The sequence below is a fragment of the Solanum lycopersicum genome, chromosome 7 (genome assembly GCF_036512215.1).
Source record: "Solanum lycopersicum chromosome 7, SLM_r2.1".
In the NCBI taxonomy this organism is placed as follows: Eukaryota; Viridiplantae; Streptophyta; class Magnoliopsida; order Solanales; family Solanaceae; genus Solanum; species Solanum lycopersicum.
In genome coordinates this window covers 203,453-229,515 of record NC_090806.1, presented here as the reverse complement: position 1 = coordinate 229,515, position 26,063 = coordinate 203,453, and positions in this window count along the sequence as shown.

Sequence of the window (26,063 nt, the reverse complement as noted above, 5' to 3'; positions counted from 1 at the left end):
GGCTCGTTTGACCTTCCAAATGGGTCGGAAAATCCGTGATGGCCAACCGTATGCATAGACAACGACTTGACGGACGTCCACGAACAAATTTGGCATTTTTGACGTCGGAATCCCGATCACCCAAAAAATGGTGTGTAATAGCACACGAAAATCCAAGAAATGAGGCGTATGCTCGCTTCGGGGCTCGTTTGACCTTCCAAATGGGTCGGAAAATCCGTGATGGCCAACCGTATGCATAGACAACGTCTTGAAGGACGTCCACGAACAAATTTGGCATTTTTGACGTCGGAATCCCAATCACCCAAAAAATGGTGTGTAATAGCACACGAAAATCCAAGAAATGAGGCGTATGCTCGCTTCGGGGCTCGTTTGACCTTCCAAATGGGTCGAAAAATCCGTGATGGCCAACCGTATGCATAGACAACGTCTTGACGGACGTCCACGAACAAATTTGGCATTTTTGACGTCGAAATCCCGATCACCCAAAAAATGGTGTGTAATAGTACATGAAAATCCAAGAAATGAGGCGTATGCTCGCTTCGGGGCTCGTTTGACCTTCCAAATGGGTCGGAAAATCCGTGATGGCCAACCGTATGCATAGACAACGTCTTGACGGACGTCCACGAACAAATTTGGCATTTTTGACGTCGGAATCCCGATCACCCAAAAAATGGTGTGTAATAGCACACGAAAATCCAAGAAATAAGGCGTATGCTCGCTTCGGGGCTCGTTTGACCTTCCAAATGGGTCGGAAAATCCGTGATGGCCAACCGTATGCATAGACAACGTCTTGACGGACGTCCACAAACAAATTTGGCATTTTTAAAATCAGAATCCCGATCACCCAAAAAATGGTGTGTAATAGCACACGAAAATCCAAGAAATGAGGCGTATGCTCGCTTCGGGGCTCGTTTGACCTTCCAAATGGGTCGGAAAATCCGTGATGGCCAACCGTAAGCATAGACAACGTCTTGACGGACGTCCACGAACAAATTTGGCATTTTTGACGTCGGAATCCCGATCACCCAAAAAATGGTGTGTAATAGCACACGAAAATCCAAGAAATGAGGCGTATGCTCGCTTCGGGGCTCGTTTGACCTTCCAAATGGGTCGGAAAATCCGTGATGGCCAACCGTATGCATAGGCAACGTCTTGACGGACGTCCACGAACAAATTTGGCATTTTTGACGTCGAAATCCCGATCACCCAAAAAATGGTGTGTAATAGTACATGAAAATCCAAGAAATGAGGCGTATGCTCGCTTCGGGGCTCGTTTGACCTTCCAAATGGGTCGGAAAATCCGTGATGGCCAACCGTATGCATAGACAACGTCTTGACGGACGTCCACGAACAAATTTGGCATTTTTGACGTCGGAATCCCGATCACCCAAAAAATGGTGTGTAATAGCACACGAAAATCCAAGAAATGAGTCGTATGCTCGCTTCGGGGCTCGTTTGACCTTCCAAATGGGTCGGAAAATCCGTGATGGCCAACCGTATGCATAGACAACGTCTTGACGGACGTCCACGAAAAAATTTGGCATTTTTGACGTCGGAATCCCGATCACCCAAAAAATGGTGTGTAATAGCACACGAAAATCCAAGAAATGAGGCGTATGCTCGCTTCGGGGCTCGTTTGACCTTCCAAATGGGTCGGAAAATCCGTGATGGCCAACCGTATGCATAGACAACGTCTTGACGGACGTCCACGAACAAATTTGGCATTTTTGACGTCGGAATCCCGATCACCCAAAAAATGGTGTGTAATAGCACACGAAAATCCAAGAAATGAGGCGTATGCTCGCTTCGGGGCTCGTTTGACCTTCCAAATGGGTCGGAAAATCCGTGATGGCCAACCGTATGCATAGACAACGTCTTGACGGACGTCCACGAACAAATTTGGCATTTTTGACGTCGGAATCCCAATCACCCAAAAAATGGTGTGTAATAGCACACGAAAATCCAAGAAATGAGGCGTATGCTCGCTTCGGGGCTCGTTTGACCTTCCAAATGGGTCGGAAAATCCGTGATGGCCAACCGTATGCATAGACAACGTCTTGACGGACGTCCACGAAAAAAATTTGGCATTTTTGACGTCGGAATCCCGATCACCCAAAAAATGGTGTGTAATAGCACACGAAAATCCAAGAAATGAGGCGTATGCTCGCTTCGGGGCGCGTTTGACCTTCCAAATGGGTCGGAAAATCCGTGATGGCCAACCGTATGCATAGACAACGTCTTGATGGACGTCCACGAACAAATTTGGCATTTTTGACATCGGAATCCCGATCACCCAAAAAATGGTGTGTAATAGCACACGAAAATCCAAGAAATGAGGCGTATGCTCGCTTCGGGGCTCGTTTGACCTTCCAAATGGGTCGGAAAATCCGTGATGGCCAACCGTATGCATAGACAACGTCTTGACGGATGTCCACGAACAAATTTGGCATTTTTGACGTTGGAATCCCGATCACCCAAAAAATGGTGTGTAATAGCACACGAAAATCCAAGAAATGAGGCATATGCTCGCTTCGGGGCTCGTTTGACCTTCCAAATGGGTCGAAAAATCCGTGATGGCCAACCGTATTCATAGACAACGTCTTGACAGACGTCCACGAACAAATTTGGCATTTTTGACGTCGGAATCCCGATCACCCAAAAAATGGTGTGTAATAGCACACGAAAATCCAAGAAATGAGGCGTATGCTCGCTTCGGGGCTCGTTTGACCTTCCAAATGGGTCGGAAAATCCGTGATGGCCAACCGTATGCATAGACAACGTCTTGACGGACGTCCACGAACAAATTTGGCATTTTTGACGTCGGAATCCCGATCACCCAAAAAATGGTGTGTAATAGCACACGAAAATCCAAGAAATGAGGCGTATGCTCGCTTCGGGGCTCGTTTGACCTTCCAAATGGGTCAGAAAATCCGTGATGGCCAACCGTATGCATAGACAACGTCTTGACGGACGTCCACGAACAAATTTGGCATTTTTGACGTCGGAATCCCGATCACCCAAAAAATGGTGTGTAAAAGCACACGAAAATCCAAGAAATGAGGCGTATGCTCGCTTCGGGGCTCGCTTGACCTTCCAAATGGGTCGGAAAATCCGTGATGGCCAACCGTATGCATAGACAATGTCTTGACGGACGTCCACGAACAAATTTGGCATTTTTGACGTCGGAATCCCGATCACCCAAAAAATGGTGTGTAATAGCACACGAAAATCCAAGAAATGAGGCGTATGCTCGCTTCGGGGCTCGTTTGACCCTCCAAATGGGTCGGAAATTCCGTGATGGCCAACCGTATGCATAGAAAACGTCTTAACGGACGTCCACGAACAAATTTGGCATTTTTGACGTCGGAATCCCGATCACCCAAAAAATGGTGTGTAATAGCACATGAAAATCCAAGAAATGAGGCGTATGCTCGCTTCGGGGCGCGTTTGACCTTCCAAATGGGTCGGAAAATCCGTGATGGCCAACCGTATGCATAGACAACGTCTTGACGGACGTCCACGAACAAATTTGGCATTTTTGACGTCTGAATCCCGATCACCCAAAAAATGGTGTGTAATAGCACACGAAAATCCAAGAAATGAGGCGTATGCTCGCTTCGAGGCTCGTTTGACCTTCCAAATGGGTCGGAAAATCCGTGATGGCCAACCGTATGCATAGACAACGTCTTGACGGACATCCACGAACAAATTTGGCATTTTTGACGTCAGAATCCCGATCACCCAAAAAATGGTGTGTAATAGCTTACGAAAATCCAAGAAATGAGGCGTATGCTCGCTTCGGGGCTCGTTTGACCTTCCAAATGGGTCGGAAAATCCGTGATGGCCAACCGTATGCATAGACAACGTCTTGACGGACGTCCACGAAAAAATTTGGCATTTTTGACGTCGGAATCCCGATCACCCAAAAAATGGTGTGTAATAGCACACAAAAATCCAAGAAATGAGGCGTATGCTCGCTTCGGGGCTCGTTTGACCTTCCAAATGGGTTGGAAAATCCGTGATGGCCAACCGTATGCATAGACAACGTCTTGACGGACGTCCACGAACAAATTTGGCATTTTTGACGTCGGAATCCTGATCACCCAAAAAATGGTGTGTAATAGCACACGAAAATCCAAGAAATAAGGCGTATGCTCGCTTCGGGGCTCGTTTGACCTTCCAAATGGGTCGGAAAATCCGTGATGGCCAACCGTATGCATAGACAACGTCTTGACGGACGTCCACGAACAAATTTGGCATTTTTAACATCGGAATCCCGATCACCCAAAAAATGGTGTGTAATAGCACACGAAAATCCAAGAAATGAGGCGTATGCTCGCTTCGGGGCTCGTTTGACCTTCCAAATGGGTCGGAAAATCCGTGATGGCCAACCGTATGCATGGACAACGTCTTGACGGACGTCCACGAACAAATTTGGCATTTTTGACGTCGGAATCCCGATCACCCAAAAAATGGTGTGTAATAGCACACGAAAATCCAAGAAATGAGGCGTATGCTCGCTTCGGGGCTCGTTTGACCTTCCAAATGGGTCGGAAAATCCGTGATGGCCAACCGTATGCATAGACAACGTCTTGACGGACGTCCACGAATAAATTTGGCATTTTTGACGTCGGAATCCTGATCACCCAAAAAATGGTGTGTAATAGCACACGAAAATCCAAGAAATAAGGCGTATGCTCGCTTCGGGGCTCGTTTGACCTTCCAAATGGGTCGGAAAATCCGTGATGGCCAACCGTATGCATAGACAACGTCTTGACGGACGTCCACGAACAAATTTGGCATTTTTAACATCAGAATCCCGATCACCCAAAAAATGGTGTGTAATAGCACACGAAAATCCAAGAAATGAGGCGTATGCTCGCTTCGGGGCTCGTTTGACCTTCCAAATGGGTCGGAAAATCCGTGATGGCCAACCGTAAGCATAGACAATGTCTTGACGGACGTCCACGAACAAATTTGGCATTTTTGACGTCGGAATCCCGATCACCCAAAAAATGGTGTGTAATAGCACACGAAAATCCAAGAAATGAGGCGTATGCTCGCTTCGGGGCTCGTTTGACCTTCCAAATGGGTCGGAAAATCTGTGATGGCCAACCGCATGCATAGACAACGTCTTGACGGACGTCCACGAAAAAAATTTGGCATTTTTGACGTCAGAATCCCGATCACCCAAAAAATGGTGTGTAATAGCACACGAAAATTCAAGAAATGAGGCGTATGCTCGCTTCGGGGCTCGTTTGACCTTCCAAATGGGTCGGAAAATCCGTGATGGCCAACCGTATGCATAGACAACGTCTTGACGGACGTCCACGAACAAATTTGGCATTTTTGACGTCGAAATCCCGATCACCCAAAAAATGGTGTGTAATAGTACATGAAAATCCAAGAAATGAGGCGTATGCTCGCTTCGGGGCTCGTTTGACCTTCCAAATGGGTCGGAAAATCCGTGATGGCCAACCGTATGCATAGACAACGTCTTGACGGACGTCCACGAACAAATTTGGCATTTTTGACGTCGGAATCCCGATCACCCAAAAAATGGTGTGTAATAGCACACGAAAATCCAAGAAATGAGTCGTATGCTCGCTTCGGGGCTCGTTTGACCTTCCAAATGGGTCGGAAAATCCGTGATGGCCAACCGTATGCATAGACAACGTCTTGACGGACGTCCACGAAAAAATTTGGCATTTTTGACGTCGGAATCCCGATCACCCAAAAAATGGTGTGTAATAGCACACGAAAATCCAAGAAATGAGGCGTATGCTCGCTTCGGGGCTCGTTTGACCTTCCAAATGGGTCGGAAAATCCGTGATGGCCAACCGCATGCATAGACAACGTCTTGACGGACGTCCACGAAAACAATTTGGCATTTTTGACGTCAGAATCCCGATCACCCAAAAAATGGTGTGTAATAGCACACGAAAATTCAAGAAATGAGGCGTATGCTCGCTTCGGGGCTCGTTTGACCTTCCAAATGGGTCGGAAAATCCGTGATGGCCAACCGTAAGCATAGACAACGTCTTGACGGACGTCCACGAACAAATTTGGCATTTTTGACGTCGGAATCCCGATCACCCAAAAAATGGTGTGTAATAGCACACGAAAATCCAAGAAATGAGGCGTATGCTCGCTTCGGGGCTCGTTTGACCTTCCAAATGGGTCGGAAAATCCGTGATGGCCAACCGTATGCATAGGCAACGTCTTGACGGACGTCCACGAACAAATTTGGCATTTTTGACGTCGAAATCCCGATCACCCAAAAAATGGTGTGTAATAGTACATGAAAATCCAAGAAATGAGGCGTATGCTCGCTTCGGGGCTCGTTTGACCTTCCAAATGGGTCGGAAAATCCGTGATGGCCAACCGTATGCATAGACAACGTCTTGACGGACGTCCACGAACAAATTTGGCATTTTTGACGTCGGAATCCCGATCACCCAAAAAATGGTGTGTAATAGCACACGAAAATCCAAGAAATGAGTCGTATGCTCGCTTCGGGGCTCGTTTGACCTTCCAAATGGGTCGGAAAATCCGTGATGGCCAACCGTATGCATAGACAACGTCTTGACGGACGTCCACGAAAAAATTTGGCATTTTTGACGTCGGAATCCCGATCACCCAAAAAATGGTGTGTAATAGCACACGAAAATCCAAGAAATGAGGCGTATGCTCGCTTCGGGGCTCGTTTGACCTTCCAAATGGGTCGGAAAATCCGTGATGGCCAACCGTATGCATAGACAACGTCTTGACGGACGTCCACGAACAAATTTGGCATTTTTGACGTCGGAATCCCGATCACCCAAAAAATGGTGTGTAATAGCACACGAAAATCCAAGAAATGAGGCGTATGCTCGCTTCGGGGCTCGTTTGACCTTCCAAATGGGTCGGAAAATCCGTGATGGCCAACCGTATGCATAGACAACGTCTTGACGGACGTCCACGAACAAATTTGGCATTTTTGACGTCGGAATCCCAATCACCCAAAAAATGGTGTGTAATAGCACACGAAAATCCAAGAAATGAGGCGTATGCTCGCTTCGGGGCTCGTTTGACCTTCCAAATGGGTCGGAAAATCCGTGATGGCCAACCGTATGCATAGACAACGTCTTGACGGACGTCCACGAAAAAAATTTGGCATTTTTGACGTCGGAATCCCGATCACCCAAAAAATGGTGTGTAATAGCACACGAAAATCCAAGAAATGAGGCGTATGCTCGCTTCGGGGCGCGTTTGACCTTCCAAATGGGTCGGAAAATCCGTGATGGCCAACCGTATGCATAGACAACGTCTTGATGGACGTCCACGAACAAATTTGGCATTTTTGACATCGGAATCCCGATCACCCAAAAAATGGTGTGTAATAGCACACGAAAATCCAAGAAATGAGGCGTATGCTCGCTTCGGGGCTCGTTTGACCTTCCAAATGGGTTGGAAAATCCGTGATGGCCAACCGTATGCATAGACAACGTCTTGACGGATGTCCACGAACAAATTTGGCATTTTTGACGTTGGAATCCCGATCACCCAAAAAATGGTGTGTAATAGCACACGAAAATCCAAGAAATGAGGCGTATGCTCGCTTCGGGGCTCGTTTGACCTTCCAAATGGGTCGAAAAATCCGTGATGGCCAACCGTATTCATAGACAACGTCTTGACAGACGTCCACGAACAAATTTGGCATTTTTGACGTCGGAATCCCGATCACCCAAAAAATGGTGTGTAATAGCACACGAAAATCCAAGAAATGAGGCGTATGCTCGCTTCGGGGCTCGTTTGACCTTCCAAATGGGTCGGAAAATCCGTGATGGCCAACCGTATGCATAGACAACGTCTTGACGGACGTCCACGAAAAAAATTTGGCATTTTTGACGTCGGAATCCCGATCACCCAAAAAATGGTGTGTAATAGCACACGAAAATCCAAGAAATGAGGCGTATGCTCGCTTCGGGGCGCGTTTGACCTTCCAAATGGGTCGGAAAATCCGTGATGGCCAACCGTATGCATAGACAACGTCTTGATGGACGTCCACGAACAAATTTGGCATTTTTGACATCGGAATCCCGATCACCCAAAAAATGGTGTGTAATAGCACACGAAAATCCAAGAAATGAGGCGTATGCTCGCTTCGGGGCTCGTTTGACCTTCCAAATGGGTCGGAAAATCTGTGATGGCCAACCGCATGCATAGACAACGTCTTGACGGACGTCCACGAAAAAAATTTGGCATTTTTGACGTCAGAATCCCGATCACCCAAAAAATGGTGTGTAATAGCACACGAAAATTCAAGAAATGAGGCGTATGCTCGCTTCGGGGCTCGTTTGACCTTCCAAATGGGTCGGAAAATCCGTGATGGCCAACCGTATGCATAGACAACGTCTTGACGGACGTCCACGAACAAATTTGGCATTTTTGACGTCGAAATCCCGATCACCCAAAAAATGGTGTGTAATAGTACATGAAAATCCAAGAAATGAGGCGTATGCTCGCTTCGGGGCTCGTTTGACCTTCCAAATGGGTCGGAAAATCCGTGATGGCCAACCGTATGCATAGACAACGTCTTGACGGACGTCCACGAACAAATTTGGCATTTTTGACGTCGGAATCCCGATCACCCAAAAAATGGTGTGTAATAGCACACGAAAATCCAAGAAATGAGTCGTATGCTCGCTTCGGGGCTCGTTTGACCTTCCAAATGGGTCGGAAAATCCGTGATGGCCAACCGTATGCATAGACAACGTCTTGACGGACGTCCACGAAAAAATTTGGCATTTTTGACGTCGGAATCCCGATCACCCAAAAAATGGTGTGTAATAGCACACGAAAATCCAAGAAATGAGGCGTATGCTCGCTTCGGGGCTCGTTTGACCTTCCAAATGGGTCGGAAAATCCGTGATGGCCAACCGTATGCATAGACAACGTCTTGACGGACGTCCACGAACAAATTTGGCATTTTTGACGTCGAAATCCCGATCACCCAAAAAATGGTGTGTAATAGCACACGAAAATCCAAGAAATGAGGCGTATGCTCGCTTCGGGGCTCGTTTGACCTTCCAAATGGGTCGGAAAATCCGTGATGGCCAACCGTATGCATAGACAACGTCTTGACGGACGTCCACGAACAAATTTGGCATTTTTGACGTCGGAATCCCAATCACCCAAAAAATGGTGTGTAATAGCACACGAAAATCCAAGAAATGAGGCGTATGCTCGCTTCGGGGCTCGTTTGACCTTCCAAATGGGTCGGAAAATCCGTGATGGCCAACCGTATGCATAGAAAACGTCTTGACGGACGTCCACGAAAAAAATTTGGCATTTTTGACGTCGGAATCCCGATCACCCAAAAAATGGTGTGTAATAGCACATGAAAATCCAAGAAATGAGGCGTATGCTCGCTTCGGGGCGCGTTTGACCTTCCAAATGGGTCGGAAAATCCGTGATGGCCAACCGTATGCATAGACAACGTCTTGATGGACGTCCACGAACAAATTTGGCATTTTTGACATCGGAATCCCGATCACCCAAAAAATGGTGTGTAATAGCACACGAAAATCCAAGAAATGAGGCGTATGCTCGCTTCGGGGCTCGTTTGACCTTCCAAATGGGTCGGAAAATCTGTGATGGCCAACCGTATGCATAGACAACGTCTTGACGGACGTCCACGAACAAATTTGGCATTTTTGACGTCGGAATCCCGATCACCCAAAAAATGGTGTGTAATAGCACACGAAAATCTAAGAAATGAGGCGTATGCTCGCTTCGGGGCTCGTTTGACCTTCCAAATGGGTCGAAAAATCCGTGATGGCCAACCGTATTCATAGACAACGTCTTGACAGACGTCCACGAACAAATTTGGCATTTTTGACGTCGGAATCCCGATCACCCAAAAAATGGTGTGTAATAGCACACGAAAATCCAAGAAATGAGGCGTATGCTCGCTTCGGGGCTCGTTTGACCTTCCAAATGGGTCGGAAAATCCGTGATGGCCAACCGTATGCATAGACAACGTCTTGACGGACGTCCACGAACAAATTTGGCATTTTTGACGTCGGAATCCCGATCACCCAAAAAATGGTGTGTAATAGCACACGAAAATCCAAGAAATGAGGCGTATGCTCGCTTCGGGGCTCGTTTGACCTTCCAAATGGGTCAGAAAATCCGTGATGGCCAACCGTATGCATAGACAACGTCTTGACGGACGTCCACGAACAAATTTGGCATTTTTGACGTCGGAATCCCGATCACCCAAAAAATGGTGTGTAATAGCACACGAAAATCCAAGAAATGAGGCGTATGCTCGCTTCGGGGCTCGCTTGACCTTCCAAATGGGTCGGAAAATCCGTGATGGCCAACCGTATGCATAGACAACGTCTTGACGGACGTCCACGAACAAATTTGGCATTTTTGACGTCGGAATCCCGATCACCCAAAAAATGGTGTGTAATAGCACACGAAAATCCAAGAAATGAGGCGTATGCTCGCTTCGGGGCTCGTTTGACCCTCCAAATGGGTCGGAAATTCCGTGATGGCCAACCGTATGCATAGAAAACGTCTTAACGGACGTCCACGAACAAATTTGGCATTTTTGACGTCGGAATCCCGATCACCCAAAAAATGGTGTGTAATAGCACACGAAAATCCAAGAAATGAGGCGTATGCTCGCTTCGGGGCTCGTTTGACCTTCCAAATGGGTCGGAAAATCCGTGATGGCCAACCGTATGCATAGACAACGTCTTGACGGACGTCCACGAACAAATTTGGCATTTTTGACGTCGGAATCCCGATCACCCAAAAAATGGTGTGTAATAGCACACGAAAATCCAAGAAATGAGGCGTATGCTCGCTTCGAGGCTCGTTTCACCTTCCAAATGGGTCGGAAAATCCGTGATGGCCAACCGTATGCATAGACAACGTCTTGACGGACGTCCACGAACAAATTTGGCATTTTTGACGTCGGAATCCCGATCACCCAAAAAATGGTGTGTAATAGCTTACGAAAATCCAAGAAATGAGGCGTATGCTCGCTTCGGGGCTCGTTTGACCTTCCAAATGGGTCGGAAAATCCGTGATGGCCAACCGTATGCATAGACAACGTCTTGACGGACGTCCACGAAAAAATTTGGCATTTTTGACGTCGGAATCCCGATCACCCAAAAAATGGTGTGTAATAGCACACGAAAATCCAAGAAATGAGGCGTATGCTCGCTTCGGGGCTCGTTTGACCTTCCAAATGGGTTGGAAAATCCGTGATGGCCAACCGTATGCATAGACAACGTCTTGACGAACGTCCACGAACAAATTTGGCATTTTTGACGTCGGAATCCTGATCACCCAAAAAATGGTGTGTAATAGCACACGAAAATCCAAGAAATAAGGCGTATGCTCGCTTCGGGGCTCGTTTGACCTTCCAAATGGGTCGGAAAATCCGTGATGGCCAACCGTATGCATAGACAACGTTTTGACGGACGTCCACGAACAAATTTGGCATTTTTAACATCGGAATCCCGATCACCCAAAAAATGGTGTGTAATAGCACACGAAAATCCAAGAAATGAGGCGTATGCTCGCTTCGGGGCTCGTTTGACCTTCCAAATGGGTCGGAAAATCCGTGATGGCCAACCGTATGCATAGAAAACGTCTTGACGGACGTCCACGAACAAATTTGGCATTTTTGACGTCGGAATCCCGATCACCCAAAAAATGGTGTGTAATAGCACACGAAAATCCAAGAAATGAGGCGTATGCTCGCTTCGGGGCTCGTTTGACCTTCCAAATGGGTCGCAAAATCCGTGATGGCCAACCGTATGCATAGACAACGTCTTGACGGACGTCCACGAACAAATTTGGCATTTTTGACGTCGGAATCCCGATCACCCAAAAAATGGTGTGTAATAGCTCACGAAAATCCAAGAAATGAGGCGTATGCTCGCTTCGGGGCTCGTTTGACCTTCCAAATGGGTCGGAAAATCCGTGATGGCCAACCGTATGCATAGACAACGTCTCGACGGACGTCCACGAACAAATTTTGCATTTTTGACGTCGGAATCCCGATCACCCAAAAAATGGTGTGTAATAGCACACGAAAATCCAAGAAATGAGGTGTATGCTCGCTTCGGGGCTCGTTTGACCTTCCAAATGGGTCGAAAAATCCGTGATGGCCAACCGTATGCATAGACAACGTCTTGACGGACGTCCACGAACAAATTTTGCATTTTTGACGTCGGAATCCCGATCACCCAAAAAATGGTGTGTAATAGCACACGAAAATCCAAAAAACGAGGCGTATGCTCGCTTCGGGGCTCGTTTGACCTTCCAAATGGGTCGGAAAATCCGTGATGGCCAACCGTATGCATAGACAACGTCTTGACGGACGTCCACGAACAAATTTGGCATTTTTGACGTCGGAATCCCGATCACCAAAAAAATGGTGTGTAATAGCACACGAAAATCCAAGAAATGAGGCGTATGCTCGCTTCGGGGCTCGTTTGACCTTCCAAATGGGTCGGAAAATCCGTGATGGCCAACCGTATACATAGACAACGTCTTGACGGACGTCCACGAACAAATTTGGCATTTTTGACGTCGGAATCCCGATTACCCAAAAAATGGTGTGTAATAGCACACGAAAATCCAAGAAATGAGGCGTATGCTCACTTCGGGGCTCGTTTGACCTTCCAAATGGGTCGGAAAATCCGTGATGGCCAACCGTATGCATAGACAACGTCTTGACGGATGTCCACGAACAAATTTTGCATTTTTGACGTCGGAATCCCAATCACCCAAAAAATGGTGTGTAATAGCACACGAAAATCCAAGAAATGAGGCGTATGCTCGCTTCGGGGCTCGTTTGACCTTCCAAATGGGTCGGAAAATCCGTGATGGCCAACCGTATGCATAGACAACGTCTTGACGGACGTCCACGAACAAATTTGGCATTTTTGACGTCGGAATCCCGATCACCCAAAAAATGGTGTGTAATAGCACACGAAAATCCAAGAAATGAGGCGTATGCTCGCTTCGGGGCTCGTTTGACCTTCCAAATGGGTCGGAAAATCCGTGATGGCCAACCGTATGCATAGACAACGTCTTGACGGACGTCCACGAACAAATTTGGCATTTTTGACGTTGGAATCCCGATCACCCAAAAAATGGTGTGTAATAGCACACGAAAATCCAAGAAATGAGGCGTTTGCTCGCTTCGGGGCTCGTTTGACCTTCCAAATGGGTCGGAAAATCCGTGATGGCCAACCGTATGCATAGAGAACGTCTTGACGGACGTCCACGAACAAATTTGGCATTTTTGACGTCGGAATCCCGATCACCCAAAAAATGGTGTGTAATAGCACACGAAAATCCAAGAAATGAGGCGTATGCTCGCTTCGGGGCTCGTTTGACCTTCCAAATAGGTCGCAAAATCCGTGATGGCCAACCGTATGCATAGACAACGTCTTGACGGACGTCCACGAACAAATTTGGCATTTTTGACGTCGGAATCCCGATCACCCAAAAAATGGTGTGTAGTTGCTCACGAAAATCCAAGAAATGAGGCGTATGCTCGCTTCGGGGCTCGTTTGACCTTCCAAATGGGTCGGAAAATCCGTGATGGCCAACCGTATACATAGACAACGTCTTGACGGACGTCCACGAACAAATTTTGCATTTTTGACGTCGGAATCCCGATCACCCAAAAAATGGTGTGTAATAGCACACGAAAATCCAAGAAATGAGGCGTATGCTCGCTTCGGGGCTCGTTTGACCTTCCAAATGGGTCGGAATATCCGTGATGGCCAACCGTATGCATAGACAACGTCTTGACGGACGTCCACGAACAAATTTGGCATTTTTGACGTCGGAATCCCGATCACCCAAAAAATAGTGTGTAATAGCACACGAAAATCGTCGAAATGAGGCGTATGCTCGCTTCGGGGCTCGTTTGACCTTCCAAATGGGTCGGAAAATCCGTGATGGCCAACCGTATGCATAGACAACGTCTTGACAGACGTCCACGAACAAATTTGGCATTTTTGACGTCGGAATCCCGATCACCCAAAAAATGGTGTGTAATAGCACACGAAAATCCAAGAAATGAGGCGTATGCTCGCTTCAGGGCTCGTTTGACCTTCCAAATGGGTCGGAAAATCTGTGATGGCCAACCGTATGCATAGACAACGTCTTGACGGACGTCCACGAACAAATTTGGCATTTTTGACGTCGGAATCCCGATCACCCAAAAAATGGTGTGCAATAGCACACGAAAATCAAAGAAATGAGGCGTATGCTCGCTTCGGGGCTCGTTTGACCTTCCAAATGGGTCGGAAAATCCGTGATGGCCAACTGTATGCATAGACAACGTCTTGACGGACGTCCACGAACAAATTTGGCATTTTTGACGTCGGAATCCCGATCACCCAAAAAATGGTGTAATAGCACACGAAAATCCAAGAAATGAGGCGTATGCTCGCTTCGGGGGCTCGTTTGACCTTCCAAATGGGTCGGAAAATCCGTGATGGCCAACCGTATGCATAGACAACGTCTTGACGGACGTCCACGAACAAATTTTGCATTTTTGACGTCGGAATCCCGATCACCTAAAAAATGGTGTGTAATAGCACACGAAAATCCAAGAAATGAGGCGTATGCTCGCTTCGGGGCTCGTTTGACCTTCCAAATGGGTCGGAAAATCCGTGATGGCCAACCGTATGCATAGACAACGTCTTGACAGACGTCCACGAACAAATTTGGCATTTTTGACGTCGGAATCCCGATCACCCAAAAAATGGTGTGTAATAGCACACGAAAATCTAAGAAATGAGGCGTATGCTCGCTTCGGGGCTCGTTTGACCTTCCAAATGGGTCGGAAAATCCGTGATGGCCAACCGTATGCATAGACAACATTTTGACAGACGTCCACGAACAAATTTGGCATTTTTGACGTCGGAATCCCGATCACCCAAAAAATGGTGTGTAATAGCATGCGAAAATCCAAGAAATGAGGCGTATGCTCGCTTCGGGGCTCGTTTGACCTTCCAAATGGGTCGGAAAATCCGTGATGGCCAACCGTATGCATAGACAACGTCTTGACGGACGACCACGAAAAAATTTGGCATTTTTGACGTCGGAATCCCTATCACCCAAAAAATGGTGTGTAATAGCACACGAAAATCCAAGAAATGAGGCGTATGCTCGCTTCGGGGCTCGTTTGACCTTCCAAATGGGTCGAAAAATCCGTGATGGCCAACCGTATGCATAGACAACGTCTTGACGGACGTCCACGAACAAATTTGGCATTTTTGACATCGGAATCCCGATCACCCAAAAAATGGTGTGTAATAGCACACGAAAATCCAAGAAATGAGGCGTATGCTCGCTTCGGGGCTCGTTTGACCTTCCAAATGGGTCGGAAAATCCGTGATGGCCAACCGTATGCATAGACAACGTCTTGACGGACGTCCACGAACAAATTTTGCATTTTTGACGTCGGAATCCCGATCACCCAAAAAATGGTGTGTAATAGCACACGAAAATCCAAGAAATGAGGCGTATGCTCGCTTCGGGGCTCGTTTGACCTTCCAAATGGGTCGAAAAATCCGTGATGGCCAACCGTATGCATAGACAACGTCTTGACGGACGTCCACGAACAAATTTGGCATTTTTGACGTCGGAATCCCGATCACCCAAAAAATGGTGTGTAATAGCACACGAAAATCCAAGAAATGAGGCGTATGCTCGCTTCGGGGCTCGTTTGACCTTCCAAATAGGTCGCAAAATCCGTGATGGCCAACCGTATGCATAGACAACGTCTTGACGGACGTCCACGAACAAATTTGGCATTTTTGACGTCGGAATCCCGATCACCCAAAAAATGGTGTGTAGTAGCTCACGAAAATCCAAGAAATGAGGCGTATGCTTGCTTCGGGGCTCGTTTGACCTTCCAAATGGGTCGGAAAATCCGTGATGGCCAACCGTATACATAGACAACGTCTTGACGGACGTCCACGAACAAATTTTGCATTTTTGACATCGGAATCCCGATCACCCAAAAAATGGTGTGTAATAGCACACGAAAATCCAAGAAATGAGGCGTATGCTCGCTTCGGGGCTCGTTTGACCTTCCAAATGGGTCGGAAAATCCGTGATGGCCAACCGTATGCATAGACAACGTCTTGACGGACGTCCACGAACAAATTTGGCATTTTTGACGTCGGAATCCCGATCACCCAAAAAATGGTGTGTAATAGCACACGAAAATCCAAGAAATGAGGCGTATGCTCGCTTCGGGGCTCGTTTGACCTTCCAAATGGGTCGGAAAATCCGTGATGGCCAACCGTATGCATAGACAACGTCTTGACGGACGTCCACGAACAAATTTGGCAATTTTGACGTCGGAATCCCGATCACCCAAAAAATGGTGTGTAATAGCACACGAAAATCCAAGAAATGAGGCGTATGCTCGCTTCAGGACTCGTTTGACCTTCCAAATGGGTCGGAAAATCCGTGATGGCCAACCGTATACATAGACAACGTCTTGACGGACGTCCTTGAACAAATTTGGCATTTTTGACGTCGGAATCCCGATCACCCAAAAAATGGTGTGTAATAGCACACGAAAATCCAAGAAATGAGGCGTATGCTCGCTTCGGGGCTCGTTTGACCTTCCAAATGGGTCGGAAAATCCGTGATGGCCAACCGTATGCATAGACAACGTCTTGACGGACGTCCACGAACAAATTTGACATTTTTGACGTCGGAATCCCGATCACCCAAAAAATGGTGTGTAATAGCACACGAAAATCCAAGAAATGAGGCGTATGCTCGCTTCGGGGGCTCGTTTGACCTTCCAAATGGGTCGGAAAATCCGTGATGGCCAACCGTATGCATAGACAACGTCTTGACGGACGTCCACGAACAAATTTGGCATTTTTGACGTCGGAATCCCGATCACCCAAAAAATGGTGTGAAATAGCACACACGAAAATCTAATAAATGAGGCGTATGCTCGCTTCGGGGCTCGTTTGACCTTCCAAATGGGTCAGAAAATCCGTGATGGCCAACCGTATGCATAGACAACGTCTTGACAGACGTCCATGAACAAATTTGGCATTTTTGACGTCGGAATCCCGATCACCCAAAAAATGGTGTGTAATAGCACACGAAAATCCAAGAAATGAGGCTTATGCTCGCTTCGGGGCTCGTTTGACCTTCCAAATGGGTCGGAAAATCCGTGATGGCCAACCGTATGCATAGACAACGTTTTGACGGACGTCCACAAACAAATTTGGCATTTTTGACGTCTGAATCCCGATCACCCAAAAAATGGTGTGTAATAGCGCGCGAAAATCCAAGAAATGAGGCGTATGCTCGCTTCGGGGCTCGTTTGACCTTCCAAATGGGTCGGAAAATCCGTGATGGCCAACCGTATGCATAGACAACGTCTTGACGGACGACCACGAAAAAATTTGGCATTTTTGACGTCGGAATCCCGATCAGCCAAAAAATGGTGTGTAATAGCACACGAAAATCCAAGAAATGAGGCGTATGCTCGCTTCGGGGCTCGTTTGACCTTCCAAATGGGTCGAAAAATCCGTGATGGCCAACCGTATGCATAGACAACGTCTTGACGGACGTCCACGAACAAATTTGGCATTTTTGACATCGGAATCCCGATCACCCAAAAAATGGTGTGTAATAGCACACGAAAATCCAAGAAATGAGGCGTATGCTCGCTTCGGGGCTCGTTTGACCTTCCAAATGGGTCGGAAAATCCATGATGGCCAACCGTATGCATAGACAACGTCTTGAAGGACGTCCACGAACAAATTTGGCATTTTTGACGTCGGAATCCCGATAACCCAAAAAATGGTGTGTAATAGCACACGAAAATCCAAGAAATGAGGCGTATGCTCGCTTCGGGGCTCGTTTGACCTTCCAAATGGGTCAGAAAATCCGTGATGGCCAACCGTATGCATAGACAACGTCTTGACGGACGTCCACGAACAAATTTGGCATTTTTGATATCGGAATCCCGATCACCCAAAAAATGGTGTGTAATAGCACGCGAAAATCCAAGAAATGAGGCGTATGGTCGCTTCGGGGCTCGTTTGACCTTCCAAATGGGTCGGAAAATCCGTGATGGCCAACCGTATGCATAGACAACGTCTTGACGGACGTCCACGAATAAATTTGACATTTTTGACGTCGGAATCCCGATCACCCAAAAAATGGTGTGTAATAGCACGCGAAAATCCAAGAAATGAGGCGTATGCTCGCTTCGGGGCTCGTTTGACCTTCCAAATGGGTCGGAAAATCCGTGATGGCCAACCATATGCATAGACAACGTCTTGACGGACGTCCACGAACAAATTTGGCATTTTTGACGTCGGAATCCCGATCACCCAAAAAATGGTGTGTAATAGCACACGAAAATCCAAGAAATGAGGCGTATGCTCGCTTCGGGGCTCGTTTGACCTTCCAAATGGGTCAGAAAATCCGTGATGGCCAACCGTATGCATAGACAACATCTTGACGGACGTCCACGAACAAATTTGGCATTTTTGACGTCGGAATCCCGATCACCCAAAAAATGGTGTGTAATAGCACAAGAAAATCCAAGAAATGAGGCGTATTCTCGCTTCGGGGCTCGTTTGACCTTCCAAATGGGTCAGAAAATCCGTGATGGCCAACCGTATGCATAGACAACGTCTTGACGGACGTCCACGAACAAATTTGGCATTTTTGACGTCGGAATCCCGATCACACAAAAAATGGTGTGTAATAGCACACGAAAATCTAAGAAATGAGGCGTATGCTCGCTTCGGGGCTCGTTTGACCTTCCAAATGGGTCGGAAAATCCGTGATGGCCAACCGTATGCATAGACAACGTTTTGACGGACGTCCACGAACAAATTTGGCATTTTTGACGTCGGAATCCCGATCACCCAAAAAATGGTGTGTAATAGCACACGAAAATCCAAGAAATGAGGCGTATGCTCGCTTCAGGGCTCGTTTGACCTTCCAAATGGGTCGGAAAATCCGGTATGGCCAACCGTATGCATAGACAACGTTTTGACGGACGTCCACGAACAAATTTGGCATTTTTGACGTCGGAATCCCGATCACCCAAAAAATGGTGTGTAATAGCACACGAAAATCCAAGAAATGAGGCGTATGCTCGCTTCAGGGCTCGTTTGACCTTCCAAATGGGTCGGAAAATCCGTGATGGCCAACCGTATGCATAGACAACGTCTTGACGGACGTCCACGAACAAATTTGGCATTTTTGACGTCGGAATCCCGATCACCCGAAAAATGGTGTGTAATAGCACACGAAAATCCAAGAAATGAGGCGTATGCTCGCTTCGGGGGCTCGTTTGACCTTCCAAATGGGTCGGAAAATCCGTGATGGCCAACCGTATGCATAGACAACGTCTTGACGGACGTCCACGAACAAATTTGGCATTTTTGACGTCGGAATCCCGATCACCCAAAAAATGGTGTGTAATAGCACACGAAAATCTAAGAAATGAGGCGTATGCTCGCTTCGGGGCTCGTTTGACCTTCCAAATGGGTCGGAAAATCCGTGATGGCCAACCGTATACATAGACAACGTTTTGACGGACGTCCACGAACAAATTTGGCATTTTTGACGTTGGAATCCCGATCACCCAAAAAATGGTGTGTAATAGCACGCGAAAATCCAAGAAATGAGGCGTATGCTCGCTTCGGGGCTCGTTTGACCTTCCAAATGGGTCGGAAAATCCGTGATGGCCAACCGTATGCATAGACAACGTCTTGACGGACGACCACGAAAAAATTTGGCATTTTTGACGTCGGAATCCCGATCACCCAAAAAATGGTGTGTAATAGCACACGAAAATCCAAGAAATGAGGCGTATGCTCGCTTCGGGGCTCGTTTGACCTTCCAAATGGGTCGGAAAATCCGTGATGGCCAACCGTATGCATAGACAACGTCTTGACGGACGTCCACGAATAAATTTGGCATTTTTGACATCGGAATCCCGATCACCCAAAAAATGGTGTGTAATAGCACACGAAAATCCAAGAAATGAGGCGTATGCTCGCTTCGGGGCTTGTTTGACCTTCCAAATGGGTCGGAAAATCCGTGATGGCCAACCGTATGCATAGACAACGTCTTGAAGGACGTCCACGAACAAATTTGGCATTTTTGACGTCGGAATCCCGATCACCCAAAAAATGGTGTGTAATAGCACACGAAAATCCAAGAAATGAGGCGTATGCTCGCTTCGGGGCTTGTTTGACCTTCCAAATGGGTCGGAAAATCCGTGATGGCCAACCGTATGCATAGACGACGTCTTGACGGACGTCCACGAACAAATTTGGCATTTTTGACGTCGGAATCCCGATCACCCAAAAAATGGTGTGTAATAGCACACGAAAATCCAAGAAATGAGGCGTATGCTCGCTTCGGGGCTCGTTTGACCTTCCAAATAGGTCGGAAAATCCGTAATGGCCAACCCTATGCATAGACAACGTCTTGACGGACGTCCACGAACAAATTTGGCATTTTTGACGTCGGAATCCCGATCACCCAAAAAATGGTGTGTAATAGCACACGAAAATCCAAGAAATGAGGCGTATGCTCGCTTCGGGGCTCGTTTGACCTTCCAAATGGGTCGGAAAATCCGTGATGGCCAACCGTATGCATAGACAACGTCTTGACGGACGTCCACGAACAAATTTGGTATTTTTGACGTCGGAATCCCGATCACCCAAAAAATGGTGTGTAATAGCACACGAAAATCCAAGAAATGAGGCGTATGCTCGCTTCGGGGCTCGTTTGACCTTCCAAATGGGTCGGAAAATCCGTGATGGCCAACCATATGCATAGACAACGTCTTGACGGACGTCCACGAACAAATTTGGCATTTTTGACGTCGGAATCCCGATCACCCAAAAAATGGTGTGTAATAGCACACGAAAATCCAAGAAATGAGGCGTATGCTCGCTTCGGGGCTCGTTTGACCTTTCAAATGGGTCGAAAAATCCGTGATGGCCAACCGTATGCATAGACATCGTCTTGACGGACGTCCACGAACAAATTTGGCATTTTTGACATTGGAATCCCGATCACACAAAAAATGGTGTGTAATAGCACAAGAAAATCCAAGAAATGAGGCGTATGCTCGCTTCGGGGCTCGTTTGACCTTCCAAATGGGTCGGAAAATCCGTGATGGCCAACCGTATGCATAGACAACGTTTTGACGGACGTCCACGAACAAATTTGGCATTTTTGACGTCGGAATCCCGATCACCCAAAAAATGGTGTGTAATAGCACACGAAAATCCAAGAAATGAGGCGTATGCTTGCTTCAGGGCTCGTTTGACCTTCCAAATGGGTTGGAAAATCCGTGATGGCCAACCGTATGCATAGACAACGTTTTGACGGACGTCCACGAACAAATTTGGCATTTTTGACGTCGGAATCCCGATCACCCAAAAAATGGTGTGTAATAGCACACGAAAATCCAAGAAATAAGGCGTATGCTCGCTTCAGGGCTCGTTTGACCTTCCAAATGGGTCGGAAAATCCGTGATGGCCAACCGTATGCATAGACAATGTCTTGACGGACGTCCACGAACAAATTTGGCATTTTTGACGTCGGAATCCCGATCACCCAAAAAATGGTGTGTAATAGCACACGAAAATCCAAGAAATGAGGCGTATGCTCGCTTCGGGGGCTCGTTTGACCTTCCAAATGGGTCGGAAAATCCGTGATGGCCAACCGTATGCATAGACAATGTCTTGACGGACGTCCACGAACAAATTTGGCATTTTTGACGTCGGAATCCCGATCACCCAAAAAATGGTGTGTAATAGCACACGAAAATCCAAGAAATGAGGCGTATGCTCGCTTCGGGGCTCGTTTGACCTTCCAAATGGGTCGGAAAATCCGTGATGGAAAATCGTATGCATAGACAACGTCTTGACGGACGTCCACGAACAAATTTGGCATTTTTGACGTCGGAATCCCGATCACCCAAAAAATGGTGTGTAATAGCACACGAAAATCCAAAAAAATGAGGCGTATGCTCGCTTCGGGGCTCGTTTGACCTTCCAAATGGGTCGGAAAATCCGTGAAGGCCAACCGTATGCATAGACAACGTCTTGACGGACGTCCACGAACAAATTTGGCATATTTGACGTCAGAATCCCGATCACCCAAAAAATGGTGTGTAATAGCACACAAAAATCTAAGAAATGAGGCGTATGCTCGCTTCGGGGCTCGTTTGACCTTCCAAATGGGTCGGAAAATCCGTGATGGCCAACCGTATGCATAGACAACGTCTTGACAAACGTCCACGAACAAATTTGGCATTTTTGACGTCGGAATCCCGATCACCCAAAAAATGGTGTGTAATAGCACACGAAAATCTAAGAAATGAGGCGTATGCTCGCTTCGGGGCTCGTTTGACCTTCCAAATGGGTCGGAAAATCCGTGATGGCCAACCGTATGCATAGACAACGTTTTGAGGGACGTCCACGAACAAATTTGGCATTTTTGACGTCGGAATCCCGATCACCCAAAAAATGGTGTGTAATAGCACGCGAAAATCCAAGAAATGAGGCGTATGCTCGCTTCGGGGCTCGTTTGACCTTCCAAATGGGTCGGAAAATCCGTGATGGCCAACCGTATGCATAGACAACGTCTTGACGGACGACCACGAAAAAATTTGGCATTTTTGACGTCGGAATCCCGATCACCCAAAAAATGGTGTGTAATAGCACACGAAAATCCAAGAAATGAGGCGTATGCTCGCTTCGGGGCTCGTTTGACCTTCCAAATGGGTCGAAAAATCCGTGATGGCCAACCGTATGCATAGACAACGTCTTGACGGACGTCCACGAACAAATTTGGCATTTTTGACATCGGAATCCCGATCACCAAAAAAATGGTGTGTAATAGCACACGAAAATCCAAGAAATGAGGCGTATGCTCGCTTCGGGGCTCGTTTGACCTTCCAAATGGGTCGGAAAATCCGTGATGGCCAACCGTATGCATAGACAACGTCTTGAAGGACGTCCACGAACAAATTTGGCATTTTTGACGTCGGAATCCCGATCACCCAAAAAATGGTGTGTAATAGCACACGAAAATCCAAGAAATGAGGCGTATGCTCGCTTCGGGGCTCGTTTGACCTTCCAAATGGGTCAGAAAATCCGTGATGGCCAACCGTATGCATAGACAACTTCTTGACGGACGTCCACGATTAAATTTGGCATTTTTGATGTCGGAATCCCGATCACCCAAAAAATGGTGTGTAATAGCACGCGAAAATCCAAGAAATGAGGCGTATGCTCGCTTCGGGGCTCGTTTGACCTTCCAAATGGGTCGGAAAATCCGTGATGGCCAACCGTATGCATAGACAACGTCTTGACGGACGTCCACGAACAAATTTGACATTTTTGACGTCGGAATCTCGATCACCCAAAAAATGGTGTGTAATAGCACGCGAAAATCCAAGAAATGAGGCGTATGCTCGCTTCGGGGCTCGTTTGACCTTCCAAATGGGTCGGAAAATCCGTGATGGCCAACCGTATGCATAGACAACGTCTTGACGGACGTCCACGAACAAATTTGGCATTTTTAACGTCGGAATCCCGACCACCCAAAAAATGGTGTGTAATAGCACACGAAAATCCAAGAAATGAGGCGTATGCTCGCTTCGGGGCTCGTTTGACCTTCCAAATGGGTCGGAAAATCCGTGATGGCCAACCGTATGCATAGACAACGTCTTGACGGACGTCCACGAACAAATTTGGCATTTTTGACGTCGGAATCCCGATCACCCAAAAAATGGTGTGTAATAGCACATGAAAATCCAAGAAATGAGGCGTATGCTCGCTTCGGGGCTCGTTTGACCTTCCAAATGGGTCGGAAAATCCGTGATGGCCAACCGTATGCATAGACAACGTCTTGACGGACGTCCACGAACAAATTTGGCATTTTTGACATCGGAATCCCGATCACCCAAAAAATGGTGTGTAATAGCACACGAAAATCCAAGAAATGAGGCGTATGCTCGCTTCGGGGCTTGTTTGACCTTCCAAATGGGTCGGAAAATCCGTGATGGCCAACCGTATGCATAGACGACGTCTTGACGGACGTCCACGAACAAATTTGGCATTTTTAACGTCGGAATCCCGATCACCCAAAAAATGGTGTGTAATAGCACACGAAAATCCAAGAAATGAGGCGTATGCTCGCTTCGGGGCTCGTTTGACCTTCCAAATGGGTCGGAAAATCCGTAATGGCCAACCGTATGCATAGACAACGTCTTGACGGACGTCCACGAACAAATTTGGCATTTTTGACGTCGGAATCCCGATCACCCAAAAAATGGTGTGTAATAGCACACGAAAATCCAAGAAATGAGGCCTATGCTCGCTTCGGGGCTCGTTTGACCTTCCAAATGGGTCGGAAAATCCGTGATGGCCAACTGTATGCATAGACAATGTCTTGACGGACGTCCATGAACAAATTTGGCATTTTTTACGTCGGAATCCCGATCACCCAAAAAATGGTGTGTAATAGCACACGAAAATCCAAGAAATGAGGCGTATGCTCGCTTCGGGGCTCGTTTGACCTTCCAAATGGGTCGGAAAATCCGTGATGGCAAACCGTATGCATAGAAAACGTCTTGACGGACGTCCACGAACAAATTTGGCATTTTTGACGTCGGAATCTCGATCACCTAAAAAATGGTGTGTAATAGCACACAAAAATCCAAGAAATGAGGCGTATGCTCGCTTCGGGGCTCGTTTGACCTTCCAAATGGGTCGGAAAATCCGTGATGGCCAACCGTATGCATAGACAACGTCTTGACGGACGTCCACGAACAAATTTGGCATTTTTGACGTCGGAATCCCGATCACCCAAAAAATGGTGTGTAATAGCACACAAAAATCCAAGAAATGAGGCGTATGCTCGCTTCGGGGCTCGTTTGACCTTCCAAATGGGTCGGAAAATCCGTGATGGACAACCGTATGCATAGACAACGTCTTGACGGACGTCCACGAACAAATTTGGCATTTTTGACGTCGGAATCCCGATCACCCAAAAAATGGTGTGTAATAGCACACGAAAATCCAAGAAATGAGGCGTATGCTCGCTTCGGGGCTCGTTTGACCTTCCAAATGGGTCGGAAAATCCGTAATGGCCAACCGTATGCATAGACAACGTCTTGACGGACGTCCACGAAAAAATTTGGCATTTTTGACGTCGGAATCCCGATCACCCAAAAAATGGTGTGTAATAGCACGCGAAAATCCTAGAAATGAGGCGTATGCTCGCTTCGGGGCTCGTTTGACCTTCCAAATGGGTCGGAAAATCCGTAATGGCCAACCGTATGCATAGACAACGTCTTGACGGACGACCACGAAAAAATTTGGCATTTTTGACGTCGGAATCCCGATCACCCAAAAAATGGTGTGTAATAGCACACGAAAATCCAAGAAATGAGGCGTATGCTCGCTTCGGGGCTCGTTTGACCTTCCAAATGGGTCGGAAAATCCGTGATGGCCAATCGTATGCATAGACAACGTCTTGACGGACGTCCACGAACAAATTTGGCATTTTTGACATCGGAATCCCGATCACCCAAAAAATGGTGTGTAATAGCACACGAAAATCCAAGAAATGAGGCGTATGCTCGCTTCGGGGCTCGTTTGACCTTCCAAATGGGTCGGAAAATCCGTGATGGCCAACCGTATGCATAGACAACGTCTTGAAGGACGTCCACGAACAAATTTGGCATTTTTTACGTCGGAATCCTGATCACCCAAAAAATGGTGTGTAATAGCACACGAAAATCCAAGAAATGAGGCGTATGCTCGCTTCGGGGCTCGTCTGACCTTCCAAATGGGTCGGAAAATCCGTGATGGCCAACCGTATGCATAGACAACGTCTTGACGGACGTCCACGAACAAATTTGGCATTTTTGATGTCGGAATCCCGATCACCCAAAAAATGGTGTGTAATAGCACGCGAAAATCTAAGAAATGATGCGT